This window comes from Chelonoidis abingdonii, chromosome 2 (genome assembly GCF_003597395.2).
Source record: "Chelonoidis abingdonii isolate Lonesome George chromosome 2, CheloAbing_2.0, whole genome shotgun sequence".
In the NCBI taxonomy this organism is placed as follows: domain Eukaryota; kingdom Metazoa; phylum Chordata; order Testudines; family Testudinidae; genus Chelonoidis; species Chelonoidis abingdonii.
Window position 1 is genome coordinate 55413312 of NC_133770.1, and position 21574 is coordinate 55434885.

General features: G+C 39.1%; 1 protein-coding gene across 5 annotated transcripts in view; it reads left to right on the top strand.

The window, feature by feature from the left end:
• Nucleotides 1-21574, top strand: part of PHF14 (PHD finger protein 14) — a 302948-nt gene that overhangs the window by 110971 nt on the left and 170403 nt on the right. The gene's annotated exons all lie outside the window — the stretch shown is intronic.

The window sequence follows — 21574 nt, forward strand, 5'->3', positions numbered from 1 at the left end:
ATTCAGGACTTCTGGAGACTTCTAGAGAAAATCCACATGTAGGAAGTGGCTTCCTTGTCAGTCAGTATCTCTCTTAATGTTGTTCGGGAATATTGTGCTGCTGGTCATATTATCCTGCAGTGAACTCTCTGTGTGCAGACGCTTGCATCCACATAAGCTCAGTGCAGGTCCAGAACTTTAATCATGAGCATATTTTCCAGCCAAGCACTGTTTTAATGCATTTGACTGGAAAGAAAACATCCATCCAGTATTATAGTGGAGGGAAAAGTGTTGTGTAATACCAGGAGTGAGCCGATGTGGCTCCACGCACCCACGGGGGGGAGGGGGAAACCCTTACAACCCCCCTACCAAACCATATCCCCTGAGTCCTGAACTTACCAATCTGGATCCCACCACGTGAGGGTCACCCTGTCCCCATTACCCGGCCCGCTACTCAAGCCATTGACTGTGTCGTAGCCACTTCTATCGAGCGATGTACCCTCATGCCCCCCCTATCTATATACTTGACCCCAACCGACCGTAAACTCCCTGCATTGGGACATTACAGAGGCGTGTGTACTATGATGCTGAACCGTAACCAGTTGCTCAGCGTCCCCCATGCCCTGTAGTGTTCCGCACGATGGACCAACATCTGGACACCGATCAAACTCTTGTATCGACCTTTCTTTAATATTTCTAAAATCATTTGTCGAGGACTCATTTGTCCCATGATATAAACAAAAGACCTTTCCATCAAATAATTAGCATAACACACAATTATATAACAATTTGGGTGAAGTCCATGCATAAAATTCAGGGAAGAAAACACTGTATTTTTTTAATGAAAGTAAATGATTTTTATTTGTGGAGTATTGCGTTGTATCGCAGACCATATGGGGATGGAAAGACGTCCGTACAGCTTCAGAGCTTTCCACTTTAAAGCTAAATCAATTAAATAAAATTAACAACAAAGTACTTGCATATAAGTGCTAATCATCCGCCACAGCGAAGCTTTGTGTGCATGTTTTAATTGACAAATAAATACTATATCTAGAAGTGAATAATATTGTTCATTATCTTGTTCAGTAAGTACGAAAAAAGATTGTAGTGGAGAGAGTGGTTTTCTGTTCGGTCGAGTTACTAAGATATATACATGTTGTCTGGAGGACTCTGTCGCAAGACCCAAAAGCCTCTGGCCTAACATGGCGTCTCGACTGGCCAATTGTCCGGTCATCTAAAGGTCACACTATACTGGTGTCAAGACACCGTAAGTGCGTGTGTGCCAAGCGCTTACAAGGGCGTGTGACAGGTTCCCGCTCTTTTACCTGGTACCTAGGGTTAAGGCTAGAGGAGGGGTCTGTGCAGTCCTCCTGCTGCTCTGCCTAGACAACTCCAGGGGTCAAGGTTAGTGCCTAGTGTGCATAACAACCAGCGTGCCTTGTCAGAAGGGGCCCAATCTGACATCGTAATAGCAGTTCAAAGGGTAGATTTAGGGGTGGTGTGCGAGAAGAGATATGCTATGTGAAGGAGGTGCAGCTTCTAGTAGCTTCTATGTGCCGTCGGCAAATAATCTGCCCACAGGTAGGGGCAACAGCCGGAACTGGAGGGTGGAGGCGACTAGGGACCCTCAAAATTCGCCAGGTTGTAAAAACATCCCTGATAAAGACATGCCTCGTGCAGGGTCTGTAGGAGTATCCGCGAACTGACTGAAGAACCTGATCAACCCTTCAGCCAGGGGTCTCCTCCGGATATAGCCAGCTCGTGTCGTGTTGTTTATTATTTTCCACGGATTGTTTATTATTTTCCACGGTATTTTTCTACGGATTGTTTCTTTTTCTACGGTAATTTTCTATGGATTCGGTATGCTTCTGGTGTCTGTTCTGCTGGTCAGCTGCGCCTGGAACACGGTATTTGCTCACTAACTGTCTGTGCTTTGCCTAACCTTTCCCTCGCTTCTTCCCCTTTTATTTGGTATACCACTGCATATACTACTGCCTGCTGTAAAGTCATGTATAGATGGTACCAAAATTGAGTTGTTTTAAATAACTGCTATTGAGTTTAGTTTGGTGTCTTTAATAATGATTTTTGGTTAAGTGTGCACACAAATCATTTAATTTAGTGTATTCATTTACCTTTTTACAAGAGCAGTTCATTGTAAAGTATTTGTTTATGTGTTACTGCATGTAAATAGCTTGTTTTAGGATGTATAAAGGTTTCTTGTGCTAATAGTACTGTTAGTTGATAGAAGTGCTCCTCCCCAGCCCAAGTTGTGATTTTCTCCCTGTTAATAAACGGCCACATGGTGTTTTTGAACTGTCAGTCTGCTTGGTCTTAGTTTTTCCTCACTCGATTAAAAAGAATTCACCGAACCCGCATTCGGGTCGGACAGACTCTAGTTGTATTTAACGGAAGCTTTTCTACCCAATTTCTTTCCACTTACCCATTGTGTGATTTAATTATGAGATGTCAAAGATATTATTTCTGAATAGATGATGACTAGAAAAGGGGCCACTAAAATAAAGCTCCTTTTGAATATACGCTTCAGTGTTCCATGAAGCATTGTAACAAATAATTATAAAACATTCTAATCTGTATTTGTCAATTCTGTGTGATAAAACAAAAAATCTGGCTGTCTGAAACTGTTCAGAATAATTGGTCATTTAATTTAAATATGACTTTTCAAAATGAGCATCTTAAAGTCTTTTAATAATAGCTCTTCCTATTTTTTTGGACATTCTGCTTAATACTTAGCTATCCAACATTTAACAGCACAACTTCAAGCAAAATAATCAGCAGTATTTCAAAACTCAAAAGCATAGAAAGAACTTCATAAAATGAAATGTTCTTATCCAGCACTGAATGTAAAATTACGTAAATGATCGTACAATATGTTGTTAATAAAAAGGTAACTATAAAATCATGGAAATGTAGGACTAGAAGGGACCTTGATAGGTCATCTAGATAGTCCCCTGTAGTGAGGCAGGGCTAAGTATTATCTAGAGACAGTCTCTGACATGTTTGTCAAATCTGTCCTTAAAAATCTCCTGTGACAGAGATTCCACACCTCCCTTTGTAATTTGTTCCAGTGCTTAACTACCCTTATAGTTAGTGAGTTTTTCCTAACGTCTAACCTAAATCTTCCTTTCTTCAATTTCAGCCTATTTCTACTTGTCCTATTCTCAGTGGATATGGAGAACAATTTATCACTCTCCTATTTATAACAAACTTTTACATACTTGAAGACTGTTATCATTTCCCCCCTCAGTCCTCTTTCCTCCAGACTAAACAAACTCAGTTTTTTCAATCTTTCCTCAAAAGCTATGTTTTCTAGACCTGTAATCATTTTTGTCACTCCAATTTGTCCACATCTTTACCAAAGCGTGGTGCCCAGAATTGGACACAGTACTCCGGTTGAGGCCTTATTAGTGCAGAGTAGCGTGGAAGAATTACGTCTTGTGTCTTGCTTACAACACTCGTGCCGATACATCCCAGAATTATGTTTGCTTTTATTGCAACTGTTACATTGTTCACTCATATTTACTTGGTGATTCTCAATCAGTTTCTCCCTCTTTGTCAGATTCAGATCTTGAACAAACTCTCCCCTAGTTGCTTTCTGTACCTTCTGTAATAAAAAGTTGTCTCTGTGCATTCCAAAAACTTGTTGGATAATCTGTACTCTGCTGCATTATTTCCCCAACAGATATCTGGATAGCTGAAGTCCCCCATCACCACCAAGTCCTGTGCTATGGATGATTTTAGTTAGTTATTTTTTTAAAAAACCCTCATCTACCTATTCTTCCTTGTTAGGTAGTCTAACGTAGATCCATGGCATCATCCTTGCTTTTTACCCCTTTTATCTTTACCCAGAGACTTTCAGCAGGTCTGCCTCATATGTCAGCCAGTCCAGTAACCGAGTGAGCCTGTGCTGCTTTGTAGATACCAGACTTCAGTTTGGCCTGAGCTTTTGCTACACTAGGCGGAGGGGGAGAGTATGTTAAGATGAAGGAGATATGGCTCTTTTGCAGTGCCTTATGGTAGCGGAATGTATTAAAAGAGGATAAAATGGTGATCTTTAAAATGTCATCCTTTCAGTTTCAAAATGGGCACAAGCATGAAGAAATCTAAGTGCGCCAAAAAAAAAAAGAAAAAAGAAGATGTTCAGGTAGTGAAATTTGTAAATAAGTGTAAGTGTATAGAATACATTATATGAAAAATCATTAATCTGCTGTGGCAAATTTCCATAAATAGACTATTCACTTACCAGTTACTGGAAACCACTTTTCTCTTCCAGTTTTAATTTTCCTCTTTCTGCCTCTTTTTTTGGAGAACTGGAATTTTTTGAGAAGATTCCTTGTTTCAAAAATTCCTAGTAGTCTTCAATAAGAAGTAAAAACCTGTTCTCTCAGAATTCCCACCTTCTTTATATGCAAATATTTGTTACCATCTTGATTGGTATAAGTATCTAAATCTGACAGTTTAGGGCAAAGTGTTAATCCTATAAATTACTAAAATCCCATTTGGACATTGTTGAAAAGTTGACTTCTTATACTGTGCACGCAAATCAAGGAACTCCAAAACATGTCACTAGAGTTTCAAAAATGACAAACCTGAGGTATTAGAATCCTCTGGTATAGTTTCACCAAAGAGAAAGATACTAAAAATTGTATAACAAAGTTCTGGCAAACAAAAACATTTTGTAATTAACTCTTTACATTAAATTTCTATGATAAATATGTTGCATGTCTTCTGTTGTATGAGAAACAGTAACACGTGTAATGCACTAAATACATTGGTTATAAACAAATTCACACAGATAGTACTCCTCTGTAATGGCATAGTGACAGAAGTATTGCAAAATTCACTTCTACATAAAGCCAAAATTTTCAAGAGAATGACAACCAAACAAATCCTGGGGGGCTGTAATTCTCTGTAATTATGCTTGTTTGTCTTTTTAATCATTTTTTTTGATTTACTGGCATTTCTTTTTGTTTAGCACTTCCCTTTTTATTACTGCCTATTTTCTGGAAAATGAAAGAATTATTTTGGAGAAATATATTGGGTAGTTCTGAATTGGACATGGTTATATATGTTTTGTTCAACAGCAAAGTGGCAGACATTTTATTTGTATTGAGCAAGTATGCCACCTAGTGTCTGCATTGATGTTTTTGCCTTCACGCAAAATATTTTAATTCTTGTGTGATACCATCTGCAGAATACCTATTTTCCATTTTTAGACAGAATTAAATCAAAGATAATTTTTCTCTTAACTAGGGCTTTAAGTTGGTCTCATGATTACAACTATTTCCCAGTGACAATATGCAATTACAGAATTGAACACATATTAAGGAATCTCTGGAATTATGAGTGAAGAATTGCTATGTTAGTGCTAAAATGTGAAGCAAAACACACCAGATTCAAGCTTAACAGGAAAAAGCATACCAGTTATGTTCACTGCACAGTGTCTTCTCAATTGTATTTACTCTAACCTTGAGCCCTTTCTTGGAAACTGAGGTTATTCTTCTCCATGGTCTCTTTATAAAAACCCTCCAATAAAAATGTTGCTAAAATTATTTGACCATGTAATGTAAACCATTCTTCTATGTGAAAGTGAACTCTTGGACCAGCTTAAATAACTGATTAAACCCCCAAAGCAAAACCATACACTTGTAGTTTTGCAAACCAATACTGTTTGCACACAATACACACAACTATGTCTACAGAGTAGTACTCCCTGGATTTCCACTGCTGATCACCAGACAGAAAAGAATACATAGCTTGTGGTGCCATCTCAATCAAATCAGCATACTTGCCAAACACCAGAGAATCAAAAAAATGAAAAATACTTCAAGATACAAAACCAGAACTCAGGGCCAGAGAAAGGCCCCAGGGCTCCAACCCCATGGTCTTGCCCCTGTCCCCTTCCAGCTCAGCATGGTAGAGGGAGCCACGCAGCAGGGGGCAACCATCTTCCCTCCAGCAGTGGCAGCACAGCCCCCTTTGGGCACAAAATGTGTCAGCTGAGGTCCTTCCTTCCCCCCTCTTGAGGGTGGGGATGGCAGCAGTAGGCCCATTATTTTAGACACCATAAACGACTAATTCTTGGAGTAGCTAGTCCTGGAACCCTCAAGGGGAGAAGCAGTTCTTCATCTAGTCCAAAGCACAGAGCCAAGAGGTAAATATAGCTGAACCACTTGATAATAGCAACCCTAATGTAATTAAATTTCACATCACTGCAGAAAGGGAAAACCAAAGAAATCCATCCCTGATGCATTTAACTTCAAAAATAAGGAAGCTAGTTAAATGGAAGTTAAAAGGAACAGTCTTAAAACAACTGTAAAATGCCTACAAGCTGCATGGAAACTCTTTAAAAACACATAATACAGGCTGAAACTAAATGTATAATCCAAATTAAAAAAACAGTAAGAGGACCAAATAAATGCACCATGGCTAAGCACCAAAGTAAAAGAGAACGGGTAGAAGCAAAAAGGCATCCTTAAAAAATTGGAGGTCAAATCCTCATGAGGAAAATAAGAGCATAAATCTCTGGCAAATCAAATGTAAAAGTATAATTAAATAGGCCAAAGAAGACTTAAAGCACAACTAATGAAAAAAAAACTAACAGCAAAATTGTTCTTAAGTACATCAGAAGCAGGAAACCTTCCAAACAATCAGTGGAGCCATTGAACAATTGAGGTGTTAAAGGAGCACTCAAAGAAGGGTCACTGCAGTGAAGCTAAATGAAATCTCTGCTTCTGTCTTTGCTGCAGAGGATGTGAGAGCCATTCCCATACCTGAGCATTCTCATTAAGTGACAAATTAGAGGAACTGTCCCAGATTGAGATGTTAGTAGAAGAGGTTTTGAAACAAATTGATAGATTAAACAGTAATATGTCACCATACTAACTGTGGTATATAACCTATTGCTTTAATCAGCCTCTGTATTACCAGCTGACTGGCAGACAGCTAATGTAACACCCATTTTTAAAAAAGTCTCCAGAGGCAATCCTGCCAATTACAGGCTGGGAAGCCTAACTTCAGTACCAGGCAAATTGGTTGAAACTATAGTAAAGAATGGAATTATCAGACACATAGATGAACATCATATGTTGGAAGAATCAACACAGTTTTTGTAAAGGGAACACGTCTCACCAATATATTAGAATTCTTTTAAGATGTCAAGAAACATGTGGACAAGGTGATCCAGTGGATACAGTGTACTTAGACTTTTAGAAAGTATTTGACAACTCTCACCAAAGGCTCTTAAGCAGAGTAAGCAGTCATAGGATAAGAAGGAAGGTCCTCTCATTGAACAGGAGCTGGTTAAAAGACAGAAAACAAAGGTTAGGAATAAATGGTCAACATTTACGAGAGAGAGGTAAATAGTGGGCTCCTCCCAAGAATGTTGGGAACCATTAAGAAAGGGATAGATAACATGACAGAAAATATTATAAGGTCACTATATAAATCCATAGTATGCCTATCCCTGGAATACTGCATGAAGTTCTGATCATCCCATCTCGAAAACAAAACAAAACAAAACAAAAAAAGAGGAAAGGGGGAGAAATTGGAAAAGTACAGAGAAGGGCAAGAAAAACGATTAGGAGTATGGAACAACTTCCATCTGAGGAGAGATTAGAAAGACTGGACTATTTAGCTTCTAAAGGAGATGTCTAATAGGGGCGAGGGAAGGTAGAAATATATAAAATCATGAATGATGTCGAGAAAGTAAAGAGGGAAGTGTTATTTAGCCCCTTCACATGACACAGTAACCAGGGGTTGTGGATGAATTTAATAGGCAGCAGGTTTAAAACAAACAAAAGGAAGTACTTCTTCACCCAGTGCTCAGTCAGCCTGTAGAACTCATTGCCAGGGGATGTTGTGAAGGCCAAATATATAATTGGGTTAAAAATAAAAAGTCCATGAATGGCTATTAGGCAGGATGGTTAGGGGCATAGCCCCATGCTCTGGGTGTCCCTAAGCTTCGAACTGCCAGAATCTGGAAGTGGACAACAGGGGATAACTCACAAAACTTGTCCTGTTCTGTTCATTCCCTCTGAAACATTTGGCACCTGCCACTGTTGGAAGACAGGATACTGGGCTAGATGGACCATTGGTCTGACCCAGTTATTCACTTCTTATCTCAAATATCGTCTTTTTATCTATGACAGTCTTCCTAACTCCTTAATATTTTAAATAGTGTGACTAATATTTTCTCATTCCAGGAAGTGGAGCCATTTTACTCCTCTATCTCATCACCTTCTTTAGCATCCTCTCCTTTTCTAAAACTAATTCATAAATGCCCTCCTGGGTTTCAGAACTCTCCCTGGATGTGATACATCCTGTATGACTGACTTCATTCATTTCTTTCCCTGCCTACTTGTTCCACTACTACAGTCTAGGACTTCCCTCTGTTTTCATCCCCTGTCAGATGTTTTGACAGGATAGAGAAAAATGATTTGCACACCTAGTTTTATCTGGATAACTGTCCCTGCCTCCCCTGTCTTTTCTTTAAGAGATCTCCCTTTAAATCATGTCTTAAACATGTTAATTTGTTTTACTGTTTCTTTTAGAAATTTCAGCTAAGATTTCTATAAATGAAAGAGGTTAGCGAGAAAAAGTTTCTCTGTTTTCAGTGCCTTTACTTTGCAGATTTGACAGCAAAAGTCTGTTCACCAGTTCTCCTGTGTAGCTAGCCATTTTCCTGTTTTGTGTGAATTTTTCATAATGAGGAGATAACATTTTTTAAAAGTAGGGATACATGATTACAAAAGAACAAAAAGTGGCAGAGAGACTCGGAGGCAGGTGTATTAACAATTTTTTTTTTTTTTTGTAGCTGACTTGATTTCAAGTTGAGTGTCCCCTTTAAATCTCTTTAGATTATGTTTACCCAGAGAGTTAGTGTTTTGGGACTTAGTGTGCATTAAGGTCACTCTATAACAAATAAAATGTATTCAACTATTTTTTAAATTCCATACAGTTGGAACACTTTTTCTATTTACTTTTAAGGGGCTTTGCTTTTTGTAAGATGATGTCACTTTACTGAACAATTGAGCTCTTCTATTTATTAAACACCGTATTTTTGAAGTTTAAAACTTGGACGTACTAATTTGCTCTTGACAGAAGCTTGGCATGTAACATGCTTGACACACATTTAAATGTGTGAAAAATAAACACTAGCAAGACATTTGGATATGAAAATTACTAATCATACTTGTGAAGGAATAGCATTTTATGGACTTTTATTTAGGAGTGTCATGGTATAATTCCCAAATCTGAACCTTAGCGTCCAAAATATGGGTACCAGCATAAATCCTCTAAGCTTAATTACCAGCTTAGATCCTGTAGTGCTGCCACCAATCAGGACTTAGGGTAGAACCCCTGATAAGCTCTGGTCTCCCCAAAACCTTCCCTGGTGACCCCCAAGACCCAGATTCCCTAAGTCTCACAACAAAGTGGAATAAACCATTCCCTTCCCCCTCCTTTCCTTTCTCCCACCAATTCCCTGGTGAGTGCAGACTCCCTTCCCTGGAGTCTTACCCAAGATAACCAAAAGATCAATTAGATTCTAAAAAAGAGGAAAACTTTAATAAAAGAAGGAAAACATAAAATTTGTCTCTGTAATCAAGATGAAATATTACAGGGTCTTTTAGATATAAAAAAATGGATAAACAGCCTTATCCAGAAAAAATACAATTTAAAATATTTCCAGCAAACTACACATTTGCACATAAAGAAAACCAAATAAAAAGACTATACTGTCTTTCTACCTTTGTACTTACAAATTGGAAACAGAAGATTAGAGAGCCTGTAGAGACGTGTGGTCACCCTCAGAGCCTAGAGAGCACAAAGCAAAAACCCAAAACTACAAACAAAGGCTTCCCTCCCTTGAGATTTGAAAGTATCTTGTTTCCTGATTGGTCCTCTGGTCAGGTGTTGTTTGTTAACCCTTTCCCGGTGAAAGAGACATTAACTCTTAGCTATCTGTTTATGACAAGGAGTATAATTATTTTATGTATTATTTACTCATAATAGTGCCCAGGATGTGCTAGGTGCTTTCCAAACATGTGAAGATGATCTGTGCTCCTAGGAGCATACATTCTCAGACGAAACAAGTAGGCGGAGTTGAGGGAAAGAAGAAGAAGCTATTTGTATACGTTACCTTGATTCATATAAGCAGCACAGCAGAAGTTGGTCCTTGAGAGAGACTTTAATGCAGAAAGGATAGAGGCCTTGCAGGTAAATTCAGGGAGTTCATACCATGCATAGGGGGACTGCATAAAAGAAGGCATGAAGGTTGATTGCATGACAATGGGTAGATGAGGTTGATGAACCAGAGAGTTTGGGGCCAGCACAAAGTTTGACAAGGATAAGTAGGAAGGGGAAGAGTTATGTAGAGTTTTGGAAGATGGTACAAGAAGCTTAAATTTGCAACAATTTTAGATGGGAAGCCAAAGGAGGGATCAAGAAAAATCAAGATCACACCAGCAGGCAAGAAAGATGTTAGCAGTAGGATTTTATATGGACTGAAGGATTGGGGGAGGAAGTATATATGTATTTATGAGGCGAGAGAGGAGTGTGTTGCTGTAATCAAGGAAGGATAAAATGAGGGCCTGAGCAAGAGATTTGGTTATCGGGAATAGAGAGAAAAGGGCTGATCTTGGAAATGCTGAAGAAGCAGCAGGAGGAGGATTGGAAATAGCCTGGATTTTTAGTTTACTGTATTGTATTAACTCATAATTTTCCATGATTTTTTTTTTTTATTTCAAACATATGGAAGTTTGTTAACATCAGAGACTTTCCTTTAAAGAAACCAGATAATTAGACTGAATGTTAGCAGTGCGTCCTTAATTCATTTCATTGTGCCAAGTTATCATAGAGCAATGATTCTCAGACCTCAGTGGTTCAGGAGCCAAATTAGCAATCAGCGTTACCCGAAAGAGATACAGTAGTGTGAATTTATTGTTTCATTTACTATAGTACGATCTATTCATATTTAAACAGTACAATAGGGGAAATAGTTATATGTTCTCACAGCAAATAAGTTAATAACTTAGTGCAAGCTGATAACATAATTGGTTAATAACATAGTAAAAGCATCCTGACTGGTTAATAATTAATTCACACAGTGTTTTAATATCATGTGCTGCGAAGACCAGCAAGAGACACATTAGAGAGCCATTTACGGCTCACGAGCTTCAGTCTGAGTATTCCTGTCTTAGAGCATAAGGTACAAAAAATCACCTGCTTTGTTACTGAAGTAGAGCGATGATGATGTTACTACTACTATTACAAGAATAGAGAAGACTTCAGCATTTGCCTTCTCACGACATTGTTCTGTTTCCACAGCAGTAGACAGTTCCATCTAAATCCAAATAGTTTTGTCTGAAAAGTAATCTGAACATTGCCAGTTTCAGTGGCCCTCTAAATACATCTAGTTTTCGTGGGAAAAGAGGTTCTTTCAGATGAGACCTTAAAAATCAAGGATCTGTCCGTTCTGCATGGACATTTAAAGCTCACTTTCATTTTCTATCATAGCTGAGTTTTGTCCTGTCATAAATAGTGAAATTTCTGTTTGCAACCCTGTTGTCAAATGTGTTGTGCTTGTTGATAGCCTGGCTCCATCCTCAATCCTGAACATGGCTTTTTTTAGGCCCTGAAGTGACTCCTGTGTAATGGAGATCTGTCTAAAAGTTTGAAAAGCATTTTGTGAATTTCTGTGATGAGAGGCAATATATTATTATGCGGGGAGGGATAGCTCAATGGTTTGAGCATTGGCCTGCTAAACCCAGGGTTGTGAGTTCAATCCTTGCGGGGGCCACTTAGGGATCTGGGGCAAAAATCAATTTTATTTTTGTTATTAGGGTAAACTTTTCCTCTTTTAATGTAGATTTTTTGAATCTGTGTCCTTAGCTGTACTGTGTGTGTCTGCAAACCATGATTGTATGTATGTCGATAATGTATAATTGTATTCAGAACAGATATTGTCCCATATGTTAATTTAACATGCTGATGATATTCGAACTGACATTCAGTCTCTCTTTTTGCTTATTTAAAACTCATCAGTACGATTTTTCTTCCACTATTTAGATGTTAGCCCTTGGGACAGTGTTTCATCACCTGGCACTTCTTAATAGAATATCTTTTTAATTAAAATAAAAATCATGCATTATATTTTAATTAAAACTTGCATCATAAAATGTTTATCCATTGCCCTTTTAGTTCATCCCACATTGCCTTTGGGAATATCTGCTAATAAAATAGGGCAATTTAAACACTTACATTTTTTCTTAATTAAAAAAATTGGTGTCTGGTCCTCTGACACCTCACTTAAATGGAGATCGTGTCCCTATTTCAAAAGAGTGGTTCTTTTGTTTTGTTTTTAAGAACTCTATTTGAAGAAAAAATAGTATGATATAGAAAGTAATATTTTACTTGTAAAACAAATACGAGTGAAGTCATAGATACGTCTTGCTACAGTCATGCTACCTTGTGCTAAGATTCTGTGACATTTTCCAAGCCAGTCAAGACTGGGCAAGGTCAGCGCTTGATTGGGACAAAAAGTGTTTCTGTGTGGATGGTGATTGTTGGCAATTAACATTGGGTGATGGCTTTTGTAGATATTCCAGTAAAGTTCTTATCAGTGAAAATTCATTTGAAACAAAGGTGATTTAAAATTTCAGTGTTCTAAAAATACATGTACTGTTAAAAGTTTAATATTTCAGGTATAAATGCCCCAAAGGCTTATTTTAGTGTTGGTTTTTCAAGGTCAGTTATCTAGAAAGACAAAGTGTTTTTGAAGATTGTGAAATCTAATGGAAAAACAACGATAATGTAATAGCTCCTTTAACACAGCTTTCTTAGTTGCCCTATGCATTACATAGCACATATGTAGATGTTTAATGATAAAAAGCAATTTATTTAGTTATCATTATTATCAAGTATATAACATTAATATTGACCAACCTCAGTCACCTTTCTGGTTAAGTTAATGTTATTTTAAAAGTTAGTATCAATTTGAAATCTAGTCAGTTTTAAAAAGTTAAATGTAGTTTCCGTGCTACCCTCACCCTTGAGTTCTCTGCCATTTTTTATAGTTGCAGCATTTTTCCTATTTTGTGTACGTTTTTCTCTCATGCCTTTTGAAAGACTGACACAAACTGGGGAAACTAAGACCTCAACATTGCAATGCTGTCACACAGAAATAACTTTACAAGCTGAGTAGTCTTGTATGAGATTTAGGACTATGCACCAGGCTAAAATTACCAGAGTGCATAAGTGTCTGCAGGATCAGGACCTAACTGGAGATGGAAATCAATGAAACTGGCTGTCATGTGAAAAGTAAATAAACTGTACAAATAGTTTTTTTCCTCTGATCTTTTTCATTTATGTTTGTGACAATTGTTTGTAACAGTTGATATTCTTTGTAACAATTGTAGGTAATAAATTCTGACTGAAGAGATTAAGTGGCCCATATGCTTTTCAATATTTGTTATTTCAAGGCTTGATCCTTTAAACACCTTAACAGTATGCTAGTAAAATTAGGGTTAGATGCTTAGTTTTGTAAGCTTTGGGGCAGGGATTATTTTCCTTTTGAATTATTTTTGTAAATTTTGGAAACTACTACTACTAAGAAATAATTCAAAATGGCAAGAACACGTCATACAAAGAAATGTTAATCTGGATATTTAATTGTATTTTATTTAACTGTTGAATGCTAGTTTTAAATATTATATAAATATAGTTTTGGATTTGTTCTAGTTAGGTTCCTAATGTGTTAGAAATATATGAACATTGAATATTAAATCTTTCATTTCAGTTTGATTTTGTTTAATTACATTTGACTTTTTTATACATTCTATGTTTCGATTGTAAGCATTTTATGACAGGAATCTTTTTTTCTTGTCTGAGAAGTGCGTAGTACTCTTTCTGATAGATTTTTTTTGTATGAAAATATACCTGTATTAAAAGATAATTATATAGGTTGCTAGTTCAAGTGCTTGAAATTAGAAAATACAAGATTTAAGGTTTCCCATGCAACCTTAATTCTGCCCCATGTGTATCCATCTTGTATGTTCAATGAAACAAAGGTTCTGTGGGGGGAAAATGGTATGTGATCATGTAATTAAAGACTTTTGTAAAGCATATGACCAAGGCAGCAGAATTAAGGATGCATTTCCTAACTTTCAAATATTTGATTTCAGAAATTAAATAACTTTTTTACATAATTTTTTGTATGTTATTTCCCAGTACTTTTTAAATGATTAAACAAACTGTTATGTAGAACTGTAAGAGCCCTCCCCAATTGTGCATCATAAGGAGGGACTGAATCTTAAACATTCAGTACTTCAGCATAGACCTCTACCACTTGAGCAACAGGACTAACTATACTAGCTAGCTGGCATCAGCAGAAGGCTGTTATATAGAGAAGAGTATAAAAGAGTGGGCCATGTCCTGGATCATGGGGCCCCCAGGTACCGGTTCCTCCTATAATAGCTAAGATCACAGTCCTGTGATTGGTTGTGCTTGGTCACAACCAATGTACCCTGCCAGAGCCCCCTTGAAATTACACCTCTACCCCGATATAATGCTGTCCTCAGGAGCCAAAAAATCTTACCGCATTATAGGTGAAACCACGTTGTATCAAACTTGCTTTGATCCGCCGGAGTGCGCAGCCCTGCCCCCCACCTGGCACACTGCTTTACTGTGTTATATCCGAATTCGTATTATATCAGGTTGTGTTATATCGGGCTGACAGTGTAATTAATACTCCATGCAGAGATCTGACTGTGCAGAGGAGTTTGCAGGATCAGGTTCTAAAGTAGGAAAAGGAAATTAAGTTGCAGTACTGGAATTGAAATTATTAATGAATTAATTTACAAGCTGTGAATTTTGGGATTTCATAGGAATTCTAAGCATGAATAATTCATTAGCTTTTTCTGTGCTCAACTTTCTCTGTGTTCTGTATATATTTGACAGATTTTACTGACTTTGCATTAGTTCATTCTGGGAGTATGTGTACATGTATTGGGATCAGAAATTGTTTTTATGATGGTTTACATATTACTCAAATGTTAAATGTTATCTTCATTTTTCAAACAACTGCAGCAGTAATGAAGGGCTCTGTTTTTGTAGCTTATCTGCTTTAGGCAATTGAAATTGAATCTGCCCTGTGATCCGGTTATCCCCTGCAAATGAGCTCCAAAGAGAGAGAAATCTGTTCTTTTTCTGTAAGTGAAGGTTACCTCAGCTATGTGAACTCGTTGCCATATTGATCTGCACAGTTGGGTTTGATTGCTCATGAGAGATGTGACTTGTAACTAACTCTTTTACCCACTGCTTGTTATTTTGCTAAATCTTCTAGCACAGGGGTCCCCAGCGCAGTGCCTGCAGGTGCCACGGCACCCGCCAGGGCGTCTGAGTGCGCCGCTGTACTGGCTGGTGGACGAGCATCTGCCGAGATTCCGCCGACAAGCTGTGTCATCCAGAGGCGTCGCTGTCGAAATGCCGCTGATTTTCGGCAGAATTTCAGCGGCGACATCTCTTGATGACGCTACTTGTCAGCAGCATTTCGGCGGCGATGCCTATTGATGTTGCCACTTGTCGACGGAATTTCGGTGGCTGTTCGTCCGCCGCCACGGTCCTCCGTGGCTCGTCGTCTGGTGCCCGCCAGATGAAAAGGGTTGAGGACCAGTGTTCTAGCAGGTTATCTACATATATTTTAAAAAAATAACAAGTAAAGTATGAAATGCCATGCAAAGGGTAAAGTCAAAGTAAAACATTTTACTTTGAAAAATGATATAATGCTATGATTTGAACATATTATAGGAGCAAGTTGCAAAATACAATGAAATAAAGTAAAAATAAAGTACATTGATATCAATTTCTAGATGACCCTCTAGAAGTAGAAAATGCAATTTGATAGCAGAAATATGTGTTTACCATATTGTCTACATTTGTGTTTTCAACTGTCATCATGTGTGTAAAGACTTGCCTACACATGATATGATAGGATCTCATCAACCTTTTCTGCAAAAATAAATCATGTCTCACTCATATATTAGAATTCTCTGAATATATCAATAAAGTAATGGATAAAGATGAACCAGTTGAAATTCTTTTAAACGTTCAAAAAGTCTTTTATCGGGTCCCTTAGAAGAGAATACTAAAGAAATGAAATAGTAATAGCATGAGAGGTAAATATTGTCATGGTTTGAAAACTGGCTAAGAGATAGGAAACAGAATAGGAATGAATGGTCAATGTCCCTTTTGGCAAATTGTTAACAGTGGTGTGCTTCCATATTTTCTCCAAGTTTCATACTTGGTTCAATGTAGTTTAATCTGTTTATAAATAATCTGGAAAGAAGGATAGGCAGCAAGTTAGCAACATGTGCAGACGGTACAGTTATTTAGTCCAGGGAAGACTATGAGGAACTTAACTAAATTAGGTGAGTGTGCAACATAGTGGCTAATGAAGTTCAACATTAATAAATGTAAAATAATCTATACTGGAGGGAAAATATGAACTACTCATACGCCTGGCAAGTTTTTAAATTACCTGAAGAACTCTGAAAAGGGTCGTTGGCATTATTGTTCAATGTACAGCTGCAGTCAAAAAAATAAATGGCTAAGATGTGTAAGGAATAAGATGGAAAATAATACAGAAAATATTAAAAATATAGAATCATAGAGACATTGGGCAGGATGCTCAAGACATCACCAAATCCAGCCCTGTACACTGAGGCAAAGCCAATTACACCTAGACCTGAGGTTCTCAACCTTTTTTTATTGATGGACCCCTTTTCAAATGCAATGTTAATCATGGACCCCCAATTGAGAAACTGATAAACAAAAGTATTTGTGTACATCATAGAACACGTACTGTTAGTAATGCTTTAATAAAAAGAGTATAAGAGTACTTAAAAATATCAGTGATATGGAGAAGCTTCTTACTAGAGAGTCTATCTATGCTTGGAGTGATGGCTGAGAAGCAAACTTGTAAAGCATTCTTCACTTCCAGTTGGGACCTGAACCTTGTCTTCATAGCTGTCATGGCAAAGAATGATGCATCACATATATATGTTGTTGGGAAAGGCAGCAGCACTTTCACTGCTTCTATAACTAAAAGTGGGTACACCGCAGCAACAGTTGGCCAGAATTGGCAAGGTGTCTGTTCCTGAAACTTAATTTTCCTTGTGTTGTCACAGGATAGTTCGAGCAGTACCCGTTCTGCTTTTCCACTCAAACAGCAAAATGACATGGCAAAAGTTGAGAACAGATCCCAAACCCGGTCATATTCCTCCACGTTTATATTTTTTTTAAAGTAAAAAAGGACTCTGCCAAAGCCAGTTAGTGTGTTACAATTACCTGTGGGTTAATGGCTCGTATTGTTGCCCGCCAACCCTCCCTAGACCTGTGCTGAGAATCACTTAGCAGACATGAGCTTTCCCCATGGTCCTCAACATCCAAGGATTGTGGGTTGACGAAATCAGCTGCAGACCTCTCTTGTAAGTCATTGAAAAAGAGAGTGGGAAGTCCCTAGAATGAGTCCTGACCTAGCCACAAAAGATGTCCAGTGAGACAGTCCCAATCCGGTACCCATGGCTCATGAAGATCTGGCATGGCAGGTACCGTTGATGCACCTAAGGACCTGATGGGGACAGGCACCGAGTCAATGGTTCCAACTCACAAAAATAGGAATGAACGGCACTCCGATAAGAAGACACTGCTGGTATGTTATGTACCTTTGGCACCATCATTGATGTCCCGTCTGACACTGAAGCTGTCAGTATGAGTGAGATCTGCAGCACTATCTGTACCACCACTGGGTCAGGCAGCACCCTTGGAATTCCAGCACTCAAGAGATGTCCAGGTATCTGAAGTACCAGAGTCTCTCCTTCTCAGTACTGGGATCTCAGCACTGAGTCTCCTCCTAGTGCAGGAGTCTTCTTCAGTACCCTGCCACCCCCTTTCCCCCGATTTTTGAGTGAGTAGTCGGACAGTGAGCTAGAGAAGACCACTTCCTACTCCTCCTCTCATGCTCCCTATGGTGCCAACTATGAAGAGGCACCTTGAGTACACCTTGGTAGGCCAACCATGGACACTACCACCAGCCTTTGTTCCATTTCCCCAAGTGGCCGTACTGGGATCCCTGGGCTGCATATCACCCCCCACTTCTCGAGCTCTCAGCCTTTCTCTTGAATCCCTGAGACGTTCCCCTCTGCTACGGTGTCTAGAACCTTGGAACCCCCAGAGGAGATTGAGGACCAGGAGAGTGGAATCCAGGAAGAGTTGACTCTGAGGATCAACATATCCTCCTCCTCACCAGATGAGGCTGTCATGCCCCCGCCACCATCCCTAACTGATGATTTCCAGCTTTTCCAGGAATTGGCAAAAAGGGTTGCAGATGCACTGCAGATACCCTGGGAGGAAGTCACGGACACTTATCACAAACTCCTTCCTCAACCTCTATCTCTAAAATAGTCCTCCCCATCAACGAGGTTCTCCTGCAAAAACCATGTTGCAGACCCCAGCATCAGTGATGCCTACTTGTAAGTGGGCTGATAAAAAAAAAATATTATGTTCTGGCTAGGGAGACTGAATTTCTTTTTTCTCACTCTGTCTCCAAATCCACAGTCGTGGACGTGGTAAACTCCCGGGGCTATCAGCACCAAATGCAATCCAACCACTGTGATAGGGATTGCAAGCTCTTGGAATTCTTTAGAAGGAAAGCCTACTCTTCAGCCATGCTTCAGTTTTGAAACACCAATTATCAAGCCTTAACAGTGAAGTACAACTATGTTAACCGTTGGAAACTTGACAACTTTATTGATCAGCTTCCAGAGTCACAGCGTGGCCCGTTCAAAGTTATCATACAAGAAGGACAGTGGGTAGCCAAAACAGTGCTACAGTCTTCCCTTGAGGCAGCTGACGCTGCGGCCTGGAACATCTCTCCGGCAGTGCTTATGCAACTTGGATCGTGGTTGCACTTTTCTGGTTTCCCTGAAGAGGTGCAATCGACTGTTGAAGACCTTCCCTTTGAAATCACTCTTTATGGAGAAAACGGGTGTTTCTCTCCATACCCTTAAAAATGCGGGGGCCTCTCTCTGCTCAGTTAGAGATCTACATGTCTGGACAACAGAGAAAATTTAGTCTGAAGTCCCAATGCAGACCCATCTTGCAATACCCAGCTCAGCGCTTTTATGAACTAGGTTCCCTGTGCACATATCATCAGCCCACAGCCTTCCACATCGCTCTTAACCCAGAGACTCCCTAAGTGGGTTTCGGGCTGTATTAGCCAACATTATCAGATAATCACATGCACTCCATAAGGTTGATCTCCTCATCTGTTGCCTTCTTCAAGAATGTCCCTATCTCAGAAATCTGTAGAGCAGCAACGTGGGCATACCTTCACAGAACACTATGTGATTACTGTGGATTCTGCCTCTGATGCCATCTACAGCTCCACAGTACTGTTATCTATAACTGATCTGACTCCGAAGTCCCAGCCCTCTGATAGGTATATTGCTCAGGAGTCACGTAGAGTGGAGCACCCATAGGGACACTTCTACTTTGGAGTTTTTGTCAATGACTCTATCGTAGAGAAGGAACTGAGGAAGGTTAGCCCATATGTGCTGGCTAAGCTCGTGGTGGGGCATGAGGAGAGGCAGCACATGTGCAGGCCTGATGGACACTACTACCAAAGTTCTCCAATCAGCAGCACAGAGATGCAACCTCACCTACAATGGAGCATCCTAGGGACACATGCCTCGAAGAACCATCATTACTACACAAGGTGAGTAACTTCTTGTTGCTCAAGTGACAAGAATCAGCTCTGAATATACACAGAGAACAAATCTATTGACTATGCTGGCATTTTTACTTACTCTTTTTCAGAACAGAACTATTTTACATGCGGAGAACTTAAAAATACAGAACAATTTTTATTTAAAACTTAAATTATTTTTCCTTATTAAGAGGGGACACCATGACAAGAGAGGCTTTAATATTTCTAGCTTCCTCTGATTTTAAGTAACAGTATAGGAACATAATTGCTATATCAATCAAACCAGTGGTTCATATGGTCCAATGTCTTTTCTCTAACAATGGCCAGTTTCAGATGCTTCAGAAGTGCAAGAAACCACAAAGTCGGGAACTATGCAATACAATGTTCATAAAACAATGTTTCTTTGGTACTCAGTCAGTGTTGGCTTATGCCCTGAAGTTTGAGGATTTGTATCTTTTTCAAAACTTCAAAAAAATTCTTACTTCTGTAACTCTGGAGTTTTTCATTTTCCATATAAATGACCAGATCTTTTTAAAATCCTGCTTTGTATGGTAACAAAGCAGTTTCAGTTGGAGTAGTAACAAAGGGTGTCAGTTTGTTTTCTCCATGTGTAACTATTGAATCACTGAACCAACTTTGTGTAAACATATTTCCGTAGATGATTTACTTTTGGACTGAGACAAAGCATGAAAAATTACAACCGAAAAGATATTTGAGAAAGTTAGGAGCAACTGAAATCTTTTCTCAGTCTGTACTATCTAATTTGTTATCAATGAATGTTTGGTTACTTGGTGTGACCTCTTGATGCCAACGGTCGGGGGCACAGGGATACATCAGGGTACAGGGATCCCTGTGTTCACCAAAATAATGCCATGTAAGATCTCTAATAAAAGCCTGTGTCACACTGGTCAATCATAATCGTTGTGAGATGTATATATAGAAAAATGTGTCAAGTTATACTACAAATCATGTTCTCTAGGTCTGCAAGTTAAGACTACTTCTTTCACTCTGGCTGATTATATGCAAATTGAGAATTGTATCCTTCTCAATGAATGCCCATTTACAGTGTGAGCAAAATGCTAATCAATAGATTATGGGGGGTGGAGGAAAAAACAAAAGCAGCAGGAGTCATATTGTTCAGGGGTGAAACTTTTAAGTGAACTTTTGAAACTATATCTAGGGTACAGATTAATCCCCCAGGTGTTCCTTCAATCCGTGAAGACAACCTGCCAGCAGGCTTGATTTTATGAGAAGGTGTCTCAGTCAAACTGGTTGAAAATGTTGGGGAAAAAAACTGGGGATAAGACATCTTGTAGTAGAAAGGAGAATGGCTTGTTTGTTAGGTTTAGTCTCTAGGAAGCGTGTTATGATTTTGTTTTATATGTAACTGTTTCTTCTTCTTCGAGTGCTTGCTCATATCCATTCCAAGTAGGTGTGCATGCGCCGCGTGCACGTTCATCGGAAGAATTTTCCCCTAGCAACATCCGGTGGGTCGGCAGGCGCCCCCTGGCGTGGCGCCGTTGCGGCACCGCATATATACCCCTGCCGACCCGCCCGCTCCTCAGTTCCTTCTTACCACCCGTGTCCGTCATTGGAACAGTGGAGTGCGGCTTAGCTGACCTCCCCTTCCCTAGCTCTTCACCCATTTTTTGTCTTTCTAAGTTCATAGTTCTAGTTTGTAGACTGTTAGTTGTTAGTAGTTATTAGTAGTTGTTAGTATAGTTACTGTATATAGATAGAGGGCTGAGGTTCAATCCTCCTCACCCTCCCGGGGCCTGGGCTCATGCCTGGCTCTCCCGGTTTCAAACAGTG